This window comes from Lepidochelys olivacea (assembly GCF_965140295.1).
Source record: "Lepidochelys olivacea isolate rLepOli2 genome assembly, chromosome: 1".
NCBI lineage: Eukaryota > Metazoa > Chordata > Testudines > Cheloniidae > Lepidochelys > Lepidochelys olivacea.
The window spans coordinates 312,427,958-312,453,457 of NC_140411.1; the positions used below are offsets into that span (position 1 = coordinate 312,427,958).

General features: G+C 42.5%; 1 protein-coding gene across 1 annotated transcript in view; it reads left to right on the top strand.

The window, feature by feature from the left end:
- SPAM1 (sperm adhesion molecule 1) overlaps positions 1-25,500 on the top strand; it is a gene marked incomplete at its 3' end in the record, with an annotated part of 47,201 nt that overhangs the window by 13,915 nt on the left and 7,786 nt on the right. The gene's annotated exons all lie outside the window — the stretch shown is intronic.

Here is a 25,500-nt window from a genome sequence, read left to right on the forward strand (position 1 = left end):
GCCTCCAAAAAGAAATGCAAGAGAAGATTCATGAGGGTCATTTACCAATTGAGAAGTGCAAACAATGGGTATGAGAGGTGATGTATTGGCCACTGATCAATCACAACATCACTAATGTGGTAGAAAACTGCTTTTTCTGCTTGAAATACAAGCCATGCCAACAAGCAGAGCCACTGAGACCTCATCCAGTTCCCCAAAGGCCTTATGAGAAGGTCAGCACTGATTTATTTACATCGCTATCAAAGGATTATTTAATAGTCACAGATTATTATTCTCTGTAACCAGAAATTTGCACACTGCACAGTACTAATAGTAAGTCAGTGATAGCCAGCATGAAGGAAATCTTCTCCAGACATGGAATTCCAGATGCTGTCTTTAGTGATAATGAGCCACAATGTTCCAGCACAGATTTTAGGCAATTTGCCAGAGATTGGGATTTTCATCATAAAACATCAAGTCCAAATTACCCCCAACCAAATGGACCTGTGGAAAGGTTAATACAGACAATAAAGAACCTTATAAAAAGATGTTTGACCATGGGAGTGATTTGTATAAAGCTTTATTGGTTTACTGAAGCACACCTCTGGAAAATGGTTTTTCTCTAGCTCAGCTGTTAATGGGTAGAAGGATCAGATCTAATTTACCAATTACTGATAACCTGCTGAAATCTCATAACAATGAAACCATACAGAAGATGAAAGAAAATCAGAAGTGGAAGCAGTAATATTACTTTGACAAAAGGGCCCATGATCTCCCATCTCTTAACCCAAGTGATAGAGAGTGCCCGAGGAATCACATCTCTAATACTTGTGGCCGAAGGGGTAACATTAAAGAACAGCTGCATCCAAGGTCTTATGTATTCCAGATGGACCAGGGGGACACATTTCAACATAATTAAAGGGATCTACAAATAATTCCAGAAAGTTCCAACACATTAACAGCTGATGTGGACTCTGGCATTTCCCATTTAACTGATCCTTTATCATCAACCCACAAAGGAGAAACTGCCAAAGAATAAGAGAACAACTTAGACTCTAATGAAAGGCTGATACTGAGAAGATCAGAGTGGGAGATTAAACATCCTGAAAGACTCATAGACTTGCTAACTTGCCTGGAGAAGGAGTATTTGAGGAAAGTGCGTGGTAAAGACTCAGTCGAGAATGATCTGCTGGTAACCTTTCCTCTCTAGGTAGTTGACACATTGGGTTTATAGAAATGTACTAGATGGGTTGAGAATTTGATGCATGTGTTATTAGATAGTTAACTGTTAGTGTGTATCTATATATATGTATATAAGAGTTAATTCATTTTTCTTTAAGAGGGAAGATGTAGAGATATGTTTATGAAAGATTCTGATATGGAGACAGTTCCTCATAAGGGATTGTGTTGTGAGTGTGGGAATTTGGTGATATGTCCTGGAGGCGGAGGCTGGGAACATATGGCTGTGTGCAGCATTTCACCAGAAACGCTCCAGATTGTTTTATTAAAGTTTCATTCCTTTCTCATTCACTGGTTTGTTATTTAATGAACCCCAAGATTGTTACACTCTTCATAAAAGGAATGCCCAATTTATTGTGTAAGAAAAACAGCCAACTCTGTTTCCTCAGGCATTCAAATATACCACAGATTAACAATCCTTCCTTCTTTACATAAAGAATGTCTCCTTTTCTAAATTATTCTGCATGTGATTGTTTTCAATGCACTGAACAAAGCTTTTGAGATACATCTGATACACAGATTTCCATCATTAAATTTAAATCAGAAATCCAACAAAAATCCTATCAGCCTGATTCTCCTCTCACATTGGTGAAAGTAAATGAGTAACTCAGTTGAAGACAATAGTGTCTAACAAACGTGAGAAGACCATCAGACCCTAATATATTTTTCTTTAAAGAATACCTATATATTGGGCCTATTTCATTTACACTAAGGCCCCTTGCATTAGTCTGACAGTGGAAAAGGGCCTTAAAGTGGATATAAATGCAATTATAGCCATTCTAAGGCCCCTTTAAACCACCAGATCAGTGAAAAGAGCTTTAGTGTAAATGATAATCAGGCCATTGTAGCTGGTTAGAACAGCATTTGGCTGACTGATATTGGAAAACAATAAAATCATCACCCTGCAAAAAATGCTCGACATCCCAACCACAGCCAGGTAAAATAAAATAACAAATTAAAAGTTAACTAAGCCTCTGGAAGTTTTTTGGACCTCTTGTAGAGCAAGTGGAGATTTTCATCATTGTTAACTTCGTGGTCTCAGGCCTTCTTCCTAATCTAGTTGCCCTGAAGATGCAAGTGCTAATGAAGATATGCTCTCCTCTTGACTTCATAGCCTCCGAGTAAAAGAATGAAACCTCAGTAGGAAAGATTGGAATGTTCAGAAAATGTACCTGATCTAATCACCAGAAGATCTCAGAGGAAAGTTTTGACTTGGACTTCAAAGGTTAAGCTCCATAAGCGCAAATTTGAAGGAAACAAAACAAATTGATCAAACAGACTGTTGATTACATGATCAAAGATAGACACGGGATAATGCCAATCAGTGATCAGTCAAAATAACGAGGAGTCCTTGTGGCACCTTAGAGACTAACAAATTTATTTGGGCATAAGCTTTTGTGGGCTACAACCCACTTCATCAGAAGCATGGAGTGAAAAATACAGTAAGAATAATATATATTATAGCACGTGATCAGTCAGTATTTCATACATTCACATTCCCACCTGCTGCACCAGTCAAATACTTCTTTTTGTTTCTTTAAATATTAATGTAGAACAATATGTTTAAAAGATAACATTTTAATATATGTTGTATTCCTAGGGTAATAGTAGAACAACTGCTTCTAAATAGCAACAGTCTTTTAAAAAATTGTAAACAGGGGATCTTACATAAATGTATAGGGCCTAATTCTGCACTCAGTTCCACTCCTGCCACACCAGTGAGCCAGTGGAGTTCCATGGGTGTAACTGGTAGAAGAATTTGGCCAGTAAAATACATATTTTAAAATAAAGTTCTGCACTAAGGAGCAAATCCTGCTCCTACCTCTTACAGACTGAGAGAGGGGGCAGCAGAACTGGTGAGAACCAGGATTTGGTGTGTCCAGACCTCTTGTATAGCAGGAAGCTCAGCTCTTTGGGGGCTCCTTCAGTCAGTGGTGCACAAATTTTTCCATTCACTCCTCCCTTACTATTTACAGAAGTTGTGATGGGCACCTCTCCATTACTTGTAATCTGCAGCAGCGCTGCCTCCAGAGGTGGGTGACTAGAGAGAGGTATCTGCTGACTGGGGTGTTCATGATGTTTGTAGCACAGGAGGATTAATTTTTTAACCCTGCTCCCATCCTGCCATGCAATACCACTCTACTTTTATCCTGAAATACCCACTCTATTTTTATCCTGCTATTACGGCAGTGGGTCCTGCGGGACCTGTGGAATCCCAGTTTCTTCGTGCCCCCGCCTCCCCCCAGAGAACTTATTCTGCCCTCCCTAGTTTGCAAACCATTGCCTTAAGCAGTAGTGAGTGGGGGTTTGCCTGAGGTGGAGGTAGTGAGAAGGCCAGATAATCTGTTGTTATTTGTATTCTCTGGCCTTTGCTGTGGAACAATATGCGAGGGCCTTTAAACTGGAGGAATTTCCACAGAGCAGTTCCACTCTAACCTGTATCTGAAGAGTTCTCTTTTACTCTCACTGAAGAGCCCCAGAGACTAGCCGATATATTTACCCAACATCTGTGCACAAAAATAGACAAGTGGCTTCTGCTTTTTAAAGATGTGGCCTCAAATGTCTACTATATTAATGAATATGGGCCAACTGGTATAAGTCGCCCTAAGTCAGTGGTGGACAGCCTGCAGACCATGCGCGGCCCATCAGGGTAATCCGCTGGTGGACCACCAGACCCTTTGTTTACATTTGCATGGCCGTCTGCAGCTCCCAGTGGCCACAGTTCGCCCACCACTGCCCTAAGTCCATTGAAGTTAATGGTGATTTACACCAGCTAGGGAGCTGGTACTATACATTCTTCAGTAGGGTGACTTTCATCATGTGCATGGGGTGAACAGAAATGTATTTTATTTGACATAAAACCAATTTTCACTCAACTTGCTCATAACTTCCAGGACAGAAAAAGATGGTTGGGGAATGGCACTCATCGTCATGATTTCACATTTCATGAAATATGACATTCATGTTTCAATGTAAAATATATATTTCCCCTCTAAGACTTTGCACAACACTATCCTTTCTAACACCAAAATAAAGAGAAGTTCCCATGTCAATATTTGAAAAGATCTAGCCCACAAAGATCCTGCTCTTACTTCTGGGTAAACACATACACATGTAAAAACAAGTCTCATACCTATTTCTCAGAGTGAAAAGGCAGCTGAATATGGATCATGTGCATCAGGCAAGCTACACAGAAGATGAGGAGGGAGATGATTTATTTTGGATTTTTTTTTGCACTCCAGCAAAGATTGATATAAGAGACAACAAGAGGTGAAGGTCTGTCAGGTAAATAAGACATTTTTATTTACGATTTTGAAAGTGTCTATTGCCTATTGGTAGCCTGGCACTGAATTAAAAAGATTCAAACACAAATGAGAGGTGCCATTCTCAAAAATAAAATCAGTAAGTCGTTAAAATGCTAAACAAAATAAATGAGCCTTGTATGGTGGCTAAAGGTCACTAGATTCATGTTCTGGGCGTCTGCTGTGAGCAGCAGGCTTTACTGTAGCAGCCCTCAACTGAGAAGGCTTTGCTGCCTGCCATGGAGTGATCAGACATATCAATTGATGACAGTCTTCCCACCCACTTTAACTGCTGTGATGAGTAGAGAGCAATGGTGCTTAGATACTGTACCTAGAAGGTACCTGGAAACATCTACATTTAGCAAGATTAGATAGACATCAAAGAGGGAAGTGTTATCAGATAACCAGGTCCCAGATCATATGGGGCTTTGAAGATCTTCACCAGCACCTTAAATTGCCTGGCAAGCAACTGCATGTGAGCATGTGTGTTATGTGTAGGGCCCTACCAAATTAACAGCTGCGAAAAATGCATCAAATGCGCCATGAAATCTGGTCTTTTGTGTACTTTCACCCTATACTATATAGATTTCACAGCAGAGACCAGTGTTACTCAAACTGGGGGTCCTGACCCAAAAGCGGCTCGGGGGGGGGATTGGAAGGTTATTGTAGGGGAGTCTTGATATTGCCACCCTTATTTCTGTGCTGCCATCAGAGCTGGGAGGCTGGAAAGTGTCAGCTGCTGGCCAGGCACCCAGCTCTGAAGGCAGCATCGTCAGCAGCCACGCAGAAGTAAGGGTAGCAATGGGTAGCTGGAGAGCGGTGGCTGTTGGCTGGGCACCCAGCTCTGAAGGCAGCAGTGCAGAAGTAAGGGTGGCAATACCATACCAGGCCACCCTTGGTGGTGGTGCTGCTGCCTTCAGAGCTGGGCTCCCTGCCAGCAGCTGATACTCTTCGGCTACCCAGCTCTGAAAGAGTGCCACCAGCAGCAGCAGAGAAGTAAGGGTGGCAATATCATGACCCACCTACAATAACCTTGTGACCCCCTCCTCCCCCCACTACCCCATTTTGGGTCAGTTCCCCTACAGTTACAACACCGAGAAATTTCAGATTTAAATATCTGAAATAATGAAATTTATTATTTTTAAAATCCTATGACCGTGAAATTGACCAGAATGGACTGTGAATTTGGTAGGGCCTTAGTTATGTGCTTGTGATGGTCCAGACCAAATAGGAGGTGAGTGGCTGCATTCTGCACCAGCTGGAGATTTGGGATGGAATTAATTGGTAACTCTAAGTACAGCACATGCACTAGTCTAGCCTGGAGATGAGAAAGGTGATATGTGGAAAAGCTTTGCACAACCTCTGATAGAAATCAACAAAGTCCCCTTGTCCATTGCTGATCATTAAATACACTACTGGGGCATTACTGGAAACTGAGAGTCCAAGAGGAGTGAGATTCAGTGGACCCTGGAATAAGTTTGGTAAAAGACATGGCGTAAAAAGCACTGTAATGGTTTGTACAGGTTGTTCATTGCTTCCTAAAGGAGGTCCCCCATCCCTGTTGTACCTCGCCTCATGGGAGGCACCCCCACTGAACCAGACAACTGTTGAGTACTTTGGGTTAAGAAGTCTGGGATCTAAGCTAGGAATGCATTAGCATAGTGTGTCGGGGCAAGGCCAGATGGCTACAGAAAAGTAGTGGGAGATAGATATATTAGCTCCAGGCTAAACAAATCCCTAGCACCAGGATAAGTGAAATGGCAGCTGCTCTAGGTCAATTAAGACATCTGGGGCCAATTAAGAACTTTCCAGAAGGCAGGGAGAAGGCTAGGTTGATTGGGACACCTGAAGCCAATCAGGGGCTGGCTGAACCTAGTTAAAAGCCTCCCAGTTAGTCAGGTGGGTGTGCATGTCAGGAGCTGTGGGAGGAAGTTGCGCTGTTGGAGAGGCTGAGTAGTACACACCATATCAGGCACAAGGAGGGAGGCCCTTGAGGAAGTGAGGGCTGCTGTGGGGGAAGTAGCCCAGGGAATTGTACATGTTATGTTTCTAAAAGGTCAGCTACCATAGCTGATACTATTAGGGTCCCTGGGCTGGAGCCTGGAGTAGAGGGTGGGCCCGGGCTTCCCCCCCCACCTTTGCCCCCTGATTAATCACTGAGACTGGGAGACAACAGAGTCTGTGCAAGGAAGGATAACTTCTCCTCACCTCCCTTGCTGGATTATGATGAAAATGGCTCAGTAGACTGTGACCCTTGTCTCTAGAGAGAGAATGGTTATGTGCAGCATCACAGTGAGCCTCTGAGGCTAGAGAAATCTGCCAGGAAACGCGGGACCCACGGAGGCAAGGACAGAGCTTTGTCACAACAGATACACACAAACCTTAAAAAAGAGCTGAACCATTGTCATGAGAGGGTGAGTCAGAAGAGCTGCCCTATTATGTTGATCTTACACTGTTTGTTTTGAGTTTACAGAGTGTGGAGACACATGAAGGGCATGTGGCCCGAGACGTGGCTGGCTTCTGGCTAAGCAACAAACCAGATAAACCAGAAACCCTAGAGAGGGTTTTGTTTTTCTTCAGTTGGGCCTCTTTCTCTTCAACTATTCAGACTCTGGGTGGGCCATGCAACTGGAAATTGTCAGAGTAAACACTTATAGTATGCAATGGACTGATTTGTATCTACTTGTTATATTACACACATTTCAAAAAATCTCTCTGCAGAGATGTACGTGACTGATCATGACAGTGTAACACATACAATACTGTAGGGGAAGGTAAATGCAGGTACACATAGGTCTGGGCTTAAAACTATTTTATCAGCAGAGGTCCGTCAGACTGCACTAAGCTAAATGACTAGCAAGGCTGTGTTTCTCAGGTTACAACAGCCTGATGGCTGTTCCAACGGTGAGTTAGGACATCTTTCAATTTGCAGTCTACAAAAAAAAAAAAAAACAACAACAAAAACCCAGGAGCTTAACAGCAGTTCTGGATGGTTCAGGGGAGCATAGAAACACTTAGCACCAGGTCATTGGTTTGAATCCAGCTCATTGGGATAGTAGCTAAAAGCTGTTGGCATCTGATGGCAGACTGGCAGCTGTGGGCAGTGAGCGAGGTGGGCAGTGAGCGAGTCCAATTCCGAACATACAGATGTCCACACCACAAAACACACAGCTTTCACTGACACCCTTGTTGGCAATCTCAGTAGACAGACCATGGATTCAATGGGCCATCCAGGGTGTCCTCAATCCTAGGAGGTTCCTGCAGAAGAAGGGATGAAGTGCAGAACACTGGGGTAATGTGGAGGGCCCTGCTGTGCCTCTTCAGTGGAAGCTTTCCATATCCAAGGCTGCCGGGCAGGCATCTTTCCAAATAACTTAATTTTTTTTGAAAGGAGCAGTTTGATAACAGTGAACAAAGGTTAAAAGACTCTCAGCCACAAGAGATGGCTATTGAAAGCCACAGGCAGACCAATAGTTTAATGATGTCTAAAAAGGGGTTTTGGTGTTGGCCTGGACATACCTTTCTACAGTATTTCATTTACAGCAGGGTGGCTACTAACTCCTCTTTAATGCTTTCCCCATATAGCTCAGGAACAATCTCTATAGCTCATCAGACTCATGTCTCATTTTCTATTCCACAGATCACCACCACTGCCACCAGGTCCATTAACTCTTATGTCTCATTAAAAGAATTATATAGAGAGCATATCTTTTTTTTTTTTTTAATTTAAAAACCCTATCCAATAAAAAGCCTCAAGCTGTAGGTAAACTAGTAAACTTCTGTTGACAGTAACGAGGAGGCTAATGCCACAAGAGAAGAGGAAGGCTCCTGCAATATAGAGATAGGTTGGGGTGGAAGGAGATGGGGACAATTAGTTACTTACAGCTCACTGGCAAGTACATGCTGCCTTTCTAACTATCATTGGTCCTTCTGTCCTTAATAATAACATAACCTACATGTGTTCTTGATTGTACATCTAATTTTTGTTTATCTGAGCCCTGATCTAGTGCACACTGAAATCCAAAGAAAGATTCCCATTGACTATAGCGGGCACTGGGCACTGCATCAAGCCACAAAAAACCCAAACAACCCCCAAAAAACCTCATTTGAAACAAAATAAGTACAAACCTGTATATTGCTTTAAACTATTTGATTTAATTCTACACTCCAATTGCTAAAGTAATACCTATAGCAGAAGAGTGAGGCAGAGTTTTGTTGCACAATTTAAACACACTCAAGTGTGACAAAATAGTTTTGCTCATTCACCATGTAATTGGGATTAGGGTCATAGCCTAAATGTTAAATTCTGATTGGTTGTGTCATAGCCCTGCCCTTCTTGACAGGGCAGATTAAACTGCGTAACAATACACCCATTCATTGCAGCAATTCCTGCCCTCCAGTATCATGCAGGTGAGCACTTACAATTGATTTTCCAGCCCTTTATATTTTTGTAAAGTATTACAATTTCACCTCTGATCATTGAAACCTTTTAGTCAGATTTTCCAGAAAAACTGAAGATTAGTTATTAGTTAGATAAGTAAACAGTATAATATACCATGTAAATACCTTCTTCTGTGAATAATACCGACTATCACCTGTTTGCGATTTAGAATGTTTTTATTTTCCTTGTTCCCAAATTAACAGGCATCATGACAAATACGCATAGGGCTATTTATATTTCATATGTTTTCAGCTTGGAAAAGAGATGGCGGGGTGATATGATAGAGGTCTATAAAATCATGACTGGTGTGGAGAAAGTAAATAAGGATGTGTTATTTACTCCTCATAACACAAGAACTAGGGGATCACAAATGAAATTAATGGGCAGTAGGTTTAAAACAAACAAAAGGAAGTATTTTTTCACACAATGCACAGTCAACCTATGGAACTCCTTGCCAAAGGAAGTTGTAAAGGCCACTATAACAGGATTCAAAAAAGAACTAGATCAAATTCATGAAGGATAGGTCCATCAATGGCTATTAGCCAGGATGGGCAGGGATGGTGTCCCTAGCCTCTGTTTGCCAGAAGCTGGGAATGGGCAACAGAGAATGGATCACTTGATGATTACCCATTCTGTTCATTCCCTCTGGAGCACCTGGCACTGGCCACTGTCAGTAGACAGGATACTGTGCTAGATGGACCTTTGGTGTGACCCAGTATGGCTATTCTTACATTGTGTAAGGATTATTGAGTAAAGTGCATATATCCAGACCTACAAAATGTGCCAAAACAAACTTCTCAAGTAACTTATTTAAATTATATTAGCTTGACCTAAAATTTTCTCTGGACACTTTCACTTATAAGTGAAGGAAGCTATTAAGTATTTGCCCTGTTTTAGGAAGCTACTGGAAGGAGCTATGTTTGGGAGAAAAGTTGGTGAAAAGTTATTTTGTCCCTATTAAAGAGTGAGGTTACTATGATATTTCTAGTAAAGGGTGGAAGGAAAGACACATCAGTGTCTCTAACCTGCTGATGCAGGTAAATGATGTGTTGTAATGAATTAATTATTACTTACGAAGAACCATTGACGGCATGACTTGCTACAAGCAAATAAAAAACTAAGGTGTTAGCCTCAGAGTTGCTTATAAGTTAAGGGCTAGATTGTAGCCAGCTGCTGTGTGAGTGCAAAAAGGGAGGCGAGGGCCTGTACAGGGGAGTACAATTGCTGCTACCTCCCACTGCCCCCAATGGGTGTTGGTGTCTGAGAGAGGGTAGGGAGAAGGTGGGCCATAGCTTTATCCATCATGCACCATCCCAAAGAGCTCCCTGGACTGCACACTGCTTAAGGTTGCAGGGGCTCCAGAAGGAAAGTGGTCCCTCCAGTGCAAACAGAGGTGACATGTGGAGGGTGGGCACACAGGGTTGCATCCCCACCCCCCACCCCCAGATTTCTGCTTTCCATTTGGCTCTACTTCATGAAGTTCTGATGTACCAGGGCAGAGCCCACTCAGTCCCCTGCCACCTCTAGGTGCTATGGGCTAGGTGGGCTCAGTCCTGCTTAACTCCTAACAACTCAGAACCTTTCCCTCTCTGCATTCTCTACTTGGACACGATGCAGCCAGTCTAACAGGACCACAGCTCATGCTGAGCTCCCTTCTTCTTCCCATTGTTCCCTCGCCCGGACTCTTCCACCGCCGCTTCTAGGCTCACACTCACAACCACAGCCTCGCCCACCTCCCGCAGCCAGCCCACTAGCCAGGCACCCTGTGGGATGGGGCTTCTCACCTGTGAATGGCTCTGCTTCAACTGCCAGCAAAAGTCCAGTCAAAGTCAGCAGGCAAGTTCAATTTTCCCCATGTCCCCCACCTCCCAGAGGCAACACTTGGGGCGGTCAAGTGTCTCCCAACCTTTAAATTTTACCCTCCACCCCCACTCCCATCAAAAGGTATGTGTTGTCTCTGACAAGGGTAGAATCTTACCCTAAAAGACAGATGAATTTATAAGAATACTGAAAGACCATGGGGATAATGGAGAAAGGGAAAGACAAGAGAAGGCCTGACCGAAAATAAAGGGAAAAGGAAACTACTCTTGGGAGAGATGAGTTTCTGTGTTGCAAGTCCATGTTCTCCTTGGCTTTATTTATTCTAATAATCGGGGTGAGGGAAGACACAGCTAATGCTTGAGTGGATGGGAGTGACAGGAAGGCAAGCTTTAAAAAAACAGTGAGGTTTGATCTTTAACAAACAATAAAAGAAATCACCTACAGCAGAAAAGAGGACAGATGCAAACTGGCTCTGAAATCAGTGAGTACGTATTTCCCAGGATCACTCCGATGTGAGACATTTCCCTGTTTACTCTCCCATAGCCCTACAGGTAAATCGCTGCTATTAAAGATCCTGGAACAATTTCAGCCCTGGTGTAACTATTGCACAATGGAATTACTCCAGGAATGAATTTGGCCCATTGCTTTCAAAAGTGACCACCACTAGAAAAGCTGCATCCTTCCTGAAAGACCCAGTTATCAAAAGCTGTAATATAATTCCGTGACTGAAACCAATTAATAGAACAGTGAACTTTCTGATGCTGAAATGGCAGCTATAATAATTTTGAGTCTGTATTTCTTTAAAAGATCAGGGTTCTGAAAAGCCCATTCTGCCTATTTCATTGACATTTTCTTGAAAATTACTCTCCTATCTAAGGCACAGCAATTTTCGTAGAGTCTGGATCATTTCCCCATATAATCGTCAAAATTGGGCAACACTTCCCCTCTTAGGAGAAAAAAAATAGATGTGGAAGTGCCCTCTACTTTAACCAGAATTGTGCTTTAGATAGGTTTCTGTGCTGGCCTGGTATTTGAGAAAGCAAGTTGTATTTTTTCTGAGCAGAGATTAGGAGTCAAGTTTTCAAAATCAAGATCCTGGTGGGGAAAAAAAAGTTTGCTTATGAATACAGTATTTGTGCATATGGACCAAGTAACTTATAGCGTTTCATTTGCACTGTCATAGTTCTACTGCCTTCTGTTAGGAAGAGCTCTTTCAAAAGAACTATTCATCAGCTTGGGAAGTCTGTCTTTGTACAGCAACACAAAGTAAAACAGATTGTACACTACACTACAGCCCTCGTTTTAAAATTGCTACCCAGAAAATTTTACTGTGACATGAGAATGCAGAACACAAAGACAGAGGAAAAACACACTGAGAGCATCAGATGGGAGGTTTTATGGAAATACAAAGCATTATTACAATGCAATACATGTATTCAAATATTAATGTATTTAACTTCACAGCCCCTTTGAAAGAGGGAGGTGGGTAAGTATTGTTTCTACCCATTTCACAGATAAGGAAACTAAGAGGAATTAAGGCCATTTTTCCAAATAGCCACCGATTTGCTGTGTTTCAGGTTTTGGGGGCCTAATCTGAGACACTGTAAAGTGCATCACCAAAAGAGAGGCCATGAAAATCTGTGGCCGCTTTTGTGATTTGCCCAAAGCTTTTGTGATTTGCCCATGTAGCCTGTTGTAGAAATGTGAACAGAATGGACCCCCCCAGTCTGATCTGAGCCTCAAATAAAGCCACTTTTTACGCTATAGTGTAGGAGCGAAGTTTTAAGTGAGATTATGGCTGTATTTCTTTCACATAATGTTAACTTCTAATGTGCTTTTTTGGATATGGACACTTCCCAAGAGGTTTATAAAGCAACTTTAATGAGCTTGAATTCTCTGCAGAGTGAGTAACAATAGATGGGCTTTTATCTTGTCCTCCTTCTTATTTTGAAAGCCATGGACACTGTCATTGCAGCATTTGGGTACCACCAAGCATAATTATATACAGCAAGGCAAAGGTGTTTTCCAAATACTTTTAGAAATATGTTCAGACAGTTCATTTGGCTAACATGCTGAAAAACAAATTGGAACATCAATAAATAGGCTCCTAGGAAATGATGCTGTCAGACGAATCTTTACAGATTTGAGAGTTCGAACTCCTAACGGGAAAATCATAGAACAGGAATTGGGAAAAGAATTCCTAACACTCCAAGTTGGTCATGGAAAAATAGAGTAGTCATGGGGAAAATGTCAAAAAATAACTGAAAATATTAGGAAAGTTCATTTAGAAAATCCCTTGTTTAATATAAGTAAATGGTAGTTTAACTAGCCTTTTCACATTTTTTATTTAATATGTAAGTTTTTGAGGGAAACGTGTCCCCTGTAAGTTCAGGTATTGACCATTTGACCCCCTGAAGGATGGACAAATTCTGTCTTCCGTTATATACAAAAAAACCTCAGGATCAATCAGGAAACACCAAAATCTGAGAGCAGAGCTTGTCTTATAATTTCCGTTAGGCTTCTTTCATTTCCACTCCTCCTCATACAACTGTCCTATGTTTAAATATGGGACTAAACCAGAGTGAGAATTCAACTATCTCGGAACAGAGCCCTTGTCAGCAGCCCATGGTGACTGCAGAAGCTACAGCACAGGCAGGTGGCAGTGCAGCATATTTAACTCTGTCCCATCAATGTGCCTGAACCTTGACAACGGCCACCTCTAAGGATGCATGTTCAACCTCACTGCTCTTTCAGTCTGTGGCATATCAGTTCAGCCTGCCAACACATGTGCTACTTAGATCCTTTTGATGGTGTGCATTTATATGTAGCACTTTCAATTTAAAGAACTCAATATAATTCACCAGTATTAATTTGTCTGTTAGTGTTAGGTCAGTTCCATTCCACCCTGTTTTACAGGCAACGAAACTGAGATAGAGCTAGAAAGAGAACCCACATCTCAACTCCTAGGCCTGTGCCTTAACCACAAGTCTATCCTTCCCTCCCTTTTGAGGTGGCTTTATGACATCGATACCCATTCACTAGGAATAGAACTAAGACATGGGTCAAGTCACACAGGACACTGAACAGCCATGATTCCGACCTGAGCTGGAAATGGAAGTAAAAGGTTCTGTATTCTATTAACAATCCCTGGGCCATCTGATTTGTCCCAGTTTAGGTGATATCATTTCATATACCACAATTCTTAGCACTAAGATGCAAAATATTCTCTTTGTTCTCTTTTCAAATACTATAGAATCATAGGACTGGAAGGGACCTCAAGAGGTCATGTAGTCCAGTCCCCTGCACTCATTGCAAGACTCTAAGTATTATGTAGATCATCCCTAACAGGTGTTTGTCTAAAATGCTCTTAAAAATCTCCCATGATGGAAATTCCACAACCTCCCAAGGCAATTTATTCCAGTGCTTAACTACCCTGACAGTTAGGAATTTTTTCCTAATGTCCAACCTAAACCACCCTTGCTGCAATTTAAGCCCATTGCTTCTTGTCCTATCCCCAGAGGTTAAGGAGAACAATTTTTATCCCTCCTCCTTGTAACAACCTTTTATGCACTTGAAAACTGTTATCATGCCCCCTCTCAGTCTTCTCTTCTCCAGACTAAACAAACCCTCATAGGACATGTTTTCTAGACCTTTAATCATTTTTGTTGCTCTTCTCTGGACTTTCTCCAATTTGTCCACGTCTTTCCTGAAATGTGGCACACAGAACTGGACACAATACTCCAATGAAGCCTAATCAGAGTGGAGTAGAACAGAAGAATTACTTCTCGTGTCTTGCTTACAACACTTGTGCTAATACATCCCAAAATGATGTTTGCTTTTTTTTGCAACTGTGTTACACTGTTGACTCATATTTAGCTTGTGATCCGCTATGACCCCCTGATCCCTTTCAGTCGTACTCTTTCCTAGGCAGTCATTTCCCATTTTGTGTGCAACTGATTGTTCCTTCCTAACTGAACTACTTTGCATTTGTCCTTATTGAATTTCATCCTATTTACTTCAGACCATTTCTCCAGTTTGTCCAGATCATTTTGAATTTTAATCCTATCCTCCAAAGCACTTCTATACCATCCCAGATTGGTATCATCCACAAACTTTATAAGTGTACTCTCTATGCCATTATCAAAATAATTTATGAAGATATTAAATAGAACTGGATCCAGAACTGATACCTATGGGACTCCACTTGACATGACCTTCCAGCTTGACTGTGAAGCACTGATAACTACTCTCTGGGAACAAGTTTCCAACCAGTTATGCACCCACCTTATAATAGTTCTATTTAGGTTGCATTTCCCTAATTTGTTTATGAGAAAGTCATGCAAGACAGTATCAAAAGCCTTACAAAGTCAAGATATACCACATCTACCGATTCCACCCGTCCACAAAGATGTTATCCTGTCAAAGAAATCTATCAGGTTGGTTTGACGTGATTTGTTCTTGACAAATCCATGCTGACTGTTACTTATCACCTTATTATTTTCTAGGTCAGCGGTTCTCAAACTGTGGGTCGGAACCCCAAACTGGGTCAAGATCCTGTTTTAATGGGGTCATCAGGGCAGGGTTAGACTTGTTGGGGCATGGGACTGAAGCCAAAGCCCGAACCCCACCACCCGGGGTTGAAGCCTAAAGGCTTCAGTCCTGGGCGGCGGGACTCAGGTTACAGGCCCCTGACCTAGGTCTGAAGCCCATGGGCTTTAGTTTTGGTCAACCCCTGCTCCGGGGCAGTGGGACTTGGTGTTTGGTTTTGGCCCCGACCTGGGGCGGCAGGGCTTGGGTGGGCTCAGGCTTCAGTCCAGACTCCTGGGGTCGTGTAGTAATTTTTCTTGTCAGAAGGAGGTTGCGGTCCAATGAAGTTTGAGAACCCCTGTTCTAAGTGTTTGCAAATTGATTGCTAAATTATTTGCTCAATTATCTTTCCAGGTAGTGAAGTTAAACTGACTGGTCTGTAATTCCCCAGGTTGTCCTTATTTCCCTTTGTATAGTTTGGCACTATTACCCTTTTCCAGTCCTCTGGAATCTCTCCCATCTTCTATGACTTTTCAAAGATAATCACTAATGTCTCAGATATCTCCCCAGTCAGATCCTTGAGTATTCTAGCATGTATTTCACCAGGCTCTGGTGACTTGAAGACATCTAACTTGTCATGACACATCTAAACTTTCAACATGATTATTTGCTGCACCTACTGGTCAACAGCTATATAAAACAGAAGTTAATACGAGGATTCTCAAAGAAAGTGGGACATTTGCTGTGCTTAATGGCCCACCAATGCCTTGAATGCTCTTTCAATTTATGAGACTGGGCAATAAGATTCAAATGAACAAATTATTTTCCCTAGTTTGAGGCCATCTAATGTTTACTCAAACAAAACAATTATCAGACTACCCAAATTATGCATAATCTGTCCTTCAGTGATCTTCTGAAGTTATATGGTTTCTCTCTTAAAATGGCTTTTGGGCCTTAGTTGTCTTTTTACCTCACAAGGCTGCAGAATTAATGACTCTTCAAATACAAAACTTGCTCACACTTGTTTTGGTCTGTTTCCTCCTCAGCAACTATAGCTGTTGTTTACTCCTCAGGCCTGGTCTACACTACCGAGTTAGGTCGACATAAGGCAGTTTATGTCGACCTAACTCTATAGATGTTTACATTACAATGGTGTTCCCACCGTTGTAAGCTGGCCACTACATTGACCTAATAGCTCCACCTCTGTGAGAGGCGTAGAGCTTAGGTCAATGTAGACACTGCATTACTACCACTGCCTGTTGTCTGTCAGATACACAGGGCTGACAGCCCGGAGCCTGGACACTGGGGCTGACAGCCCAGAGCTGCGCCACCGCCTTCCAGTGAGGGACTGGGGAAGGAGAGCCCAAGCTTGGCCACCGCTCGGGCTCTCCTCCCCTGCAGTCCCTCACCGACAGGCTGCCAGGCTTGGGATCTCCTTAACTCCCTTCCCAAATCCCTCACTGGGAGGCTGGCAGGCTTGGGTTCTCCTTCCCTTCCCCCCAGGTCCCCACTGGGAAGTAGCAGCAGGACTCCAGGCTGTCAGCCCCGGCAGGCACTCTGGGCTGTCAGCCCCGGAGCAGGGGGCAGTCCAGCTGTCAGTACCTCACAATGCCCCACTTCAGTCAGTAGAAGCACTCTTGGTGAGGAAGTGCACTGCAGACAGAAAGGGCCAGGGTGGACATAAAAAAATGCAGTAGTTACTGCGATGGCTGTATGTCAACCTAACTTAGGTCTACTTAATTTTGTAGTGTAGACAAGGCCTCAGTAACTGCTGAACGGCTTTCTCTTTCCAGTAGGTGGAGTTGAGACTTCAGTCATTTTTTCATTGTTTCTACTATGAGCATGAATACAAATGAAGCAAGATCTATACCACTTTGTTCCACAGAGTTACAAAGGGCTAGAATCTCAAGTATGGTATGTTCTTGATAGTGTGACTAGCTATTTTAGAGCCTGGCAAATCTGTGGATATCCACTTTACATCCACGAATATGCATGGACCATACGGATGCAGATACAAATTTTGTACCCATGCAGGACTCTAGCTATATTTCACTAAAAGACTAAGTTCCGATGTATACATGCACTCTGTGTATGTAATTATGGAGTTCAGGAATTTAATCTTTATGTTTTTGAAAAAGGAATATCTCAGTAACTATATTAAAATGAATTCCCCAATATCATTAGAGTCAACTTACATGCAAAGTTTTTATTAATAGTTTATAAACTATTAATCAAAAAGGAAACAACAGAGTGAAAAGGCCCAAAGTTCTTGTTCCTACTAGACATCAGGAAGTAGCCACATCATTCCTAACAGCTTTAGACTGATCTAAACAAATGGCCTAGTCCTTCCACTTCCATCTTAACCAAGGCCCCAATTCCAAAAGCTGATTCCTGCACTCACAGGATTTTACTCTTAGGATCAGGGCCTAATTTGCTTCATTGATCATTGTTTGTATTACTAACACTGTCATTAATTATTCAAGTGACTCAGGCTAGAATGAAGTAAAGAAATAATAATCACTAGGCTAGCAAACTACGCAAAAAATGGCCCAAACATTCTGAACTATAGATAAATATATCCATGGTCATAATCTTAGAGATGTTTCTGTATACTCAGGCAGACTAATACAGGTTATACAAGTCACTCAATGTATGGGATTCCATGAAGGGCCATTATGAGCCATCCAAATCCATGAATTCAATGACTTTTGCATCAAAATTGAGGCATGTGGCTAAGAGCATTATTGGCAGTAGATGTCAGATGCTTGTAGCACTTACTGGGTCAAACTTAGTTCTGATGTTAGTGGACTCAATGATTGAATTTAGACTCTCACATCTAATCCTAGTAAAATAACGCTGCCCGATACTTATAATGCTTAGGAGCACTTCCTGGAGCTAATCCAAGCAGCACTAGCAGTGACCCCTGATGGGACACACATCATTCTGTACCAGTGGAATAAGAAATGTGAGATGTTGCATTGGAGTAGTACACTCAGATTTTCAACCTTTCTATTCATTTGCAATCTAGTTTATGATATAAAAATGAGAAAATAATTAAACAGAGAAAATTGATATGATATTTTCCAATATATAACCTTCACAAATGTCAAATTCAGGAAAATATAAAGTAGTAGCTATTTCCCTAGACTCAGGGCACTTAGATCCATCAGTATATATTCCCAGATAACTCTAGAGCAATTAGTGTTAATATATTCTAAAGATATTGACTTTTTGACAAAGACAAGGGCAGCTTTATTACTTAGCTCATTTAGACCCACATTCACAACAGGAGACTGAAAAGAGAAACATTTATTAGACCTGTCATCATTAAGCTGGGCCAGAGGCAATCCTTTTAACTGAAAGCTATTATGTGAAATAATCTATTAACTTTAACACACAAGAATAAATTACCGTAAGATCTGGAGGCAAAAGTTTCCCAACAATCAATTGAACAAATCTTAGTAGGATTGGCAAAATCAGCTGAGTTTTAGATAAGCTGATAAATGTAATATACAGTACAATGATTTATATTTTTCCTCCACATCCATGGCCTTCCAGTCAAATTCACTTACAAGTAAACTTAACAGAGTGGAAAGTCAAATTTGTACTCTCTAGTGCTCCAATTTGATTTGGGGGTAAGAATTCCTCCTTAACCATGTGATAATTTCCTTTCATCTGATTAGTTGTTCATGTATAAATGGAAGATATTCTCCTCCCCCGTCATGATTTCTGAGAAGAGTTCCTTGTTCTGTCTCTACAGCCCCAATATAAACTTGTCACTCCATCAGAAAACGTCACCTTATTTGGTTAATGTGAAGAAATTCTAAGTTACAGTGGTCAACAAAACAGAAAAAATCAGGTTAGATCAGAGAGCAGGTTTGCAATATGGCGGGTCAGCTTTTTGCACATTTTCGGCTTGATCCCACTCACGGAAGTCAACAACAAATACAGAGTGGACGTCAATGGTGCAGGATCAGACCCTTTCTCAAGAATACATGGCTATTAAGTAGGAGGTTCTATAACATTATATTATCGTGATGCTAATTGGTGATAGGTATTTCATTGTATAATATCCAACATGAAGTGTGTAATTGAATTTTTCCATTTGATCACATTCTCCTTATTCCCCAATACAAAATCCTTATTCCCCAATACAAAATTCTATATACCTGTGTAGAAGACAGACTTGACAGAAGAGTCAAAGAGACCAAGAAAAGCTCAAAAAACATTCTTCTTCTCAAAAAACTCAAATGGAATCATATGAAACACATGCTCCGTAATTACCATCATCTTTTACATATGATCAAAGCAGAATTTATATATTAGTATTTTCAGTATTAGTATGGCATTTGTATCGAAGCACTTCTTTATTCACATAGCCTATTATCCAGGAGTGAAAGTAAGATAAAAGACTTACTGGAAGGGTCAGGGCTTCGGGCAGAAGAGGCAGGGCTGGGGGTCAGCCTCCCCTAGCCAGCCCTTCCATGCTGCTTGGTGCTGCCCAGGGCTCTGGTGGTAATTTAAAGGGCCCGGGGCTCCAGCCAGGAGCCCCGGGCCCTTTTAAATCACCGGACCACAGGGCAGCTGCCCCTCCCCCCCCGCCACTGTCTCCCCCGTCAGCGGCCCGGGGAGGGGGCGGGGAAGGGGCAGTGACGTTAAAGCGTTGCCGTGGCAGCGCTTTAACATCAGCTGTGTACCGGCCAGTACTGGCAACCACTTCTTACCAGTACACCGTACCGGCCCACTTTCACCTTTGCTGTTATCACGGTATGTATTACAACCACACTCTGGAGCACTGAAATGAATTATGCGGATATGACCCATCTGTAACTTGATATCAGAAATTATTTTATAAGAAGATTGTGGTTGGGGTCAGTTTCCTCATGTTCCTGAGATACCGGAGCCAGAGGACAGCTCCAAAATAGAAATGTAAGCCAGGGATGATAAAGACCTCACTCAGGATGAAGCTCTCCCACTCAACCAAGGGAATCCAGAGGACAGAGAAGACAAAGCAAAGCCCACCCATGACTCTTCCAATCCTCCCACTAGCTAATTTTTTGGCCGTATGGGAAAGCCCCTATCCATGGTCCTCTGTGGTTTGTCCCTTTTCCTCTGCTTTCCTTCTCACCTCCCTCTTTTAGGGTATGTCTACACTGCAATAAAAAACCTATGGCACAGTCTCTGAGCCCAGGTCAGATGACTTGGGTTCACAGGGCTCAGGCAGAGGGGTTATAAAATTACAGTATGGACATTTGGGCTTGGCCCTGGGCTTTGAGACCCTCCCCCCAGGCAGGGTTTCATAGCCAGCGCTCCAGCCCGAGCCCAAATAGCTATAATGCAATTGTATGGGTCTTTTATCGTGCCATGGGTCTTTTATCACAGCATTGACGTCCCCTCTCACATACAGGCTGCCCAGGACTGTAGTAACTTTTGTGGTCCCAGCAGAGGGGGGATAGATGAGTTGGGATCTACAGAGCGCTGGTTGAGCTGCTGGGGACTCATGCCCCTTCCAGAATCTCTGTGAGATTTCTATAACAGAGTTTCTGCATAGCCTCTTTGTAGTCCATAATGTGCTAGCCTTTGATCAGAAGCAGGCAAAGCTTCCTGATGCAGGAAGTTGACATGTACCCCAAAATCTGGGTTCTCATTTCCCCCAAGGAGAGACAATCAATTGTAAATAATTAGTAGTAATGTAGTAATGGACTGACTACATAAGTAGTTTCCCTAGCCATTTTAATAATGCTTTCAGTTACTGCACATACCATTACAAATGTCAACACCCTCAATAATGAGACTATTAGCAATATCAGCCGGAGATAATGCCCTATAAAGGATCCAGCCTTTTTTTTTTCAGTTCCATCTCCAACAGCTGCCCCCTTCATTAAGTATGGGACACATTTGTTTTGGATACCAGTTGCATAAAATTGTTATCCAGAAGGCTGCTGATAAAATGTCTCAATTTGCATAGGCATTCAATGCAACTTACATCAATGATAGGTCACTACTTTGGGAGAATAAAGAGAAGCTGCACTGCTCCAGAATAGGTCCTTAACCAGTCAGAGATGAGAAAGTACAGCTGTCTAGAGGTAAGGTAAGAATTTTACTGTTAGTACATCACCATCCTCCTTACCCTTCCCTAGCGGGTTGGGTAGTACAGTCGCAAATCACAAGGGAAGGAACTTACCAATAGCATAGTTACTACAGCTAGCAGATTAATCCATAGCCCACTTCCACCCTCATCCACTCAAAATTCATTCTCCCAAGAAAGGCCTGTCCTTACACACCATCATACCATTAACATACAGTGTGTGTTAGATAGAACCATACAGTGTGTTAATATAAAGCTCCACTGTAAAACAAAAACTCCTGAATTCCATAATAAATGTTGCCTGCATTATTAAGGTTTAAATTGCATAGCACATGTGCATGCAGTATGCCTGCCCTTACAAATGTAGGGTTTCCCCTACACTGGCACAGACATAGCTTCATCGGTCAACCTCTAGGAAGAGAGGGCATGGCATATAGTCCTGATTTTTAACTTAAGCAAAGAAAGGACAGAGTTAGTTTAGATCTCAGAAAAGACTTCTCTCATAGAGTTACTGGGATTTGAATCTATTGAAGGTTCTAGTGGAAGCAGGTAGTATTAATGAGTGTAAGAAAAGGATGGATATTCACTTAGGGTAAAGTTATGGCAGGCCCAGGCATAATGTGATTGAGGAGCATGGACACTGCATGAGGCTATCAGTGGCATCATTCGCCTTCTCAAAGGGGACAAGTGAGGAAAACACAATGATGCAAAACCCTCTGCAGAAGCCAGCAGAGCTGATCAGGCACAAGAGGGGTAGGAATGCACTGAGCACTTGTTTAAATGGTTGCAGAGAGTCTGTGAAAAACAACACGGGGACCCAAATCTGGGGTCTAGCTGAGCTGTACTTGGCACACGAACAAAGGAAGAGGGGGTAAATGTAGCTTTACTTTAGTGTTCCCCTGATCTTAGAGCTGGCTCAGGGCTGATTTGGCCCCTCATATGACTTAGGGTAGCTTCCAATTGACTCTTAATTCCACATGGCTGCCCAAAGCCCCAAGGAGCTGTTCTGGCAACCAGGATAGCCACAGAACTGCAGTGCTTCAGTCATACCCCTTTTTGCCTAGCCACATCCACCATGCTGGGGGCTCAGACTGTGCTGGCTCTATAACACCTGGCTTTCCTCTACACTGGGGAAATATTCAGGGGGCATTTAAATCAGTTTTACAACCCACTTGCACAGACAAAGCAGTGCAGAGAAGCTATTGCAGACCAAGAACTGGGCTCTTTAGATCTGAACAGTGTCCATATTATAAACCCATATCTGCATGCAGCAGAGACCCTCGTCCCTGGAGCCCTGGTGGTCCAGTAAAGTGCCACCATTGTGTCTTTGCCTAGGTTTCACTGAGTGAGGGGTTTTAATAAGTCCCATGAGGCTTGTATATTGAAAAACACCCCTTCAAGTGTCTAGTTTATTGAACCCGAAAGGCAGAAGCTGACACAGCTAAGCCTCCTCAGCTTCTGTGGCACATGCCAGCCTATCTTTCAAACTGCCCTTATGGTTTCCCTCATTTAGATAGGAGTTTCCCACAGTGCTCCTCCTTGGAACTGGGTTGTAGTTCAGGCCACTGGCAGGGCTTTAACCAGCTTCTCTTCCAGCTGGGCCCTTTTCCCCACTTAGTCCATTCACCCTGAGGCTGGCAGGGTTCAGTAAGCAGACCTTCCCCTACTGCTGTCTTCTCCCTGCTAACTCAGGGCCCTGCAGGAGCCTATTAGGGGGCTTATTCCTTCACCCACTTACTTCCCTGGTCCTTCTCACATGAACAGAGAGCAACAATACCCGAAGTCCAAAGGTGCGAACAATTTGATCTTTATTGGGGTGAACTTCCAGCAAGCATGATTCCAGTTTCCTTCCTTAGTGTCCCCCTTCCCAGCTCTGACACCACAGAGCCTTACACCTGTGTCCCTGTTTCCATTCCTGCCCTTAGCCAAACATGATTCCAATTTCCCCACTCCCATTCCCTGTTCCCATTTCCACCCCCGTCCCCACACACACTTCCTGATTGATTGCAGACTATGTAGTAAAACTTGAGTTCCGCTTAGTTATACCTTAACCAATCATTTTACTGAAATTTAAGTAACAAATCCTAACATATTGTAACATGATTATGTAACCAATTATATCCCACCACCTTAATTAGTTTACACCCAGCAAAATTAATTATACAGCAGATAGAAACAATCACAGAACCAGACAGAGACTATACAGACAAACAATAGCAAAGTGGGAACTATAATGACAAAACAATACAGAAGTGAGGATTTCACAACTGCAACTATAAAGACATAAGGGTTTCCCAGCTGTGTCTATTGATAAGTGAGTTCTAACAGAAAACTATCAACCTAAATTTCCTTTTATATCTTCTAGGCTCTTCCCTTTCTCTGGAGGTGATAGATCAGATCACCTTCCTAACAGCCCCAGATTGACGAGTTTGGAATGTGAGGATGTGACCATTCGCTTTCCAGCTTATGGCTGCCTCTGCTGCTTAGCCAAAGGCCTTAGCCTAAGAACAAGGCCTCAGACTGTCACAGTAAGAGAAGGACCTTACACCGGCAGACAGTGATTTTGATTCTTTCTTCTGTAACTCTATAACTAGCTAAGTGATAAGAATACACCTAAATTCTTAGAGTAGAGGCCTTTACAGACAGGCCTGAATATCTATATCCTAACAGAGCCTTCTTGCTCCCTGTAGTTTCTACAGGTATCTGACTTGCTTTGAAGGTGGAGGCAGCATTTATGCTGGCCCCTTCTCCCAGCTCATTCCTTACTGTCTGGGTGAAAAAGGGAACCCTACCTCACCCTCTCTTCAAGGCTTCAGGTCCCAGGCTGGTAAAAACACAGTAACAGGATTCCTTCTATCTGCTACTCTTCATAGGACCCTTTACCTCTCTTCCCATATCTCCTCAGGTCTTATATATCAGACCGCCCAATATTCTTAAAGACCATGACACATGATGGGGAGGACTGACCCATAGGCAGTCCTGCCCTTAAGGGGCAGACTACCCCATCGCACTGCAATAACAGGGCTATTGCTTCATACTTCTTTTCAAGCAAAGTGTTTAGTTATGGTGAGGAGGTACCCTGCCCCAGCAGGAATGCTGAGTCCTAAAGTCATTGGGCCTGGCTCAGGCATAATGCATCTTTGAGCTCTTAAGAGCGTGGCCACTGTACCAGGTGTTCCAAGGGTGCAGTGTGCACTCATTCCTGCCTCACACAGAGTTCACTCTTCTAGCCTGTGGAGAGGAGTGATACAGGGCAATGTCCCACCTCCTTCACACCCATTTGGGAAGGCTAGCACTACCAAGGGAACCTGCACTGGGGAAGTCATATGCTCTCGTTGTGTGCAGCTAGGGCAGGAAAAGTAGCCTTGCAAACCCACATAGGTCTGGGCATAATCAAGCCCACAGATCACAAGCTTTATTTTGATGGATTCTGTATTGTGAGATCTTTCCTACTGCAAGTCACTTGCAAATACGATTACCATATTATTTTGGCAAAAATAATTCAGCAGGAAGGATTTTCACAACAGCGTAAATTATGAAAAAGCACTGCATTTTTAGCAAAGCTTGACTGATAGGCATGCAGTCATGATTACCGGGCTCAGAAGTGGAAGACAAACAGAGCTACTATATCATAGTGCTTATGCTGCAACAGGGGTATGGTATATTGCATTAAAAACAGGAATGCAACAGGAATATGAGACAAGAAACTTATGGAGAAGAAAATAGCATCCACATTTTGTCCAAGGGCAAGGACATGATCATAACAATTGCATGTATACAGCATCTTTCATCTGGAGATCTCAAAGTGCTTTGTAAAATTAAGAGCTTCACAACAATCTTGTGAGGTAGGTAAGTAATATTATACCCAGATTACTACTGAATAAGTAGAGGCACCAAGTGCTTATGTGAGTTTGAACAAAGTCACACACTTGAGTTGCTGACAGAATCAGAAGTAAGACAGGAGGTATCAACTCTGTTCCATGCTCTGACCATTAGAAACCACTTCCCTGGCCATCTTATATCTTCTCTAAGTATTGTATTGCTTCTATAATGCTATGCTGGTTTTTCACTCAGTAGGAGTAGTCTCTACTCGTTGAAAAATG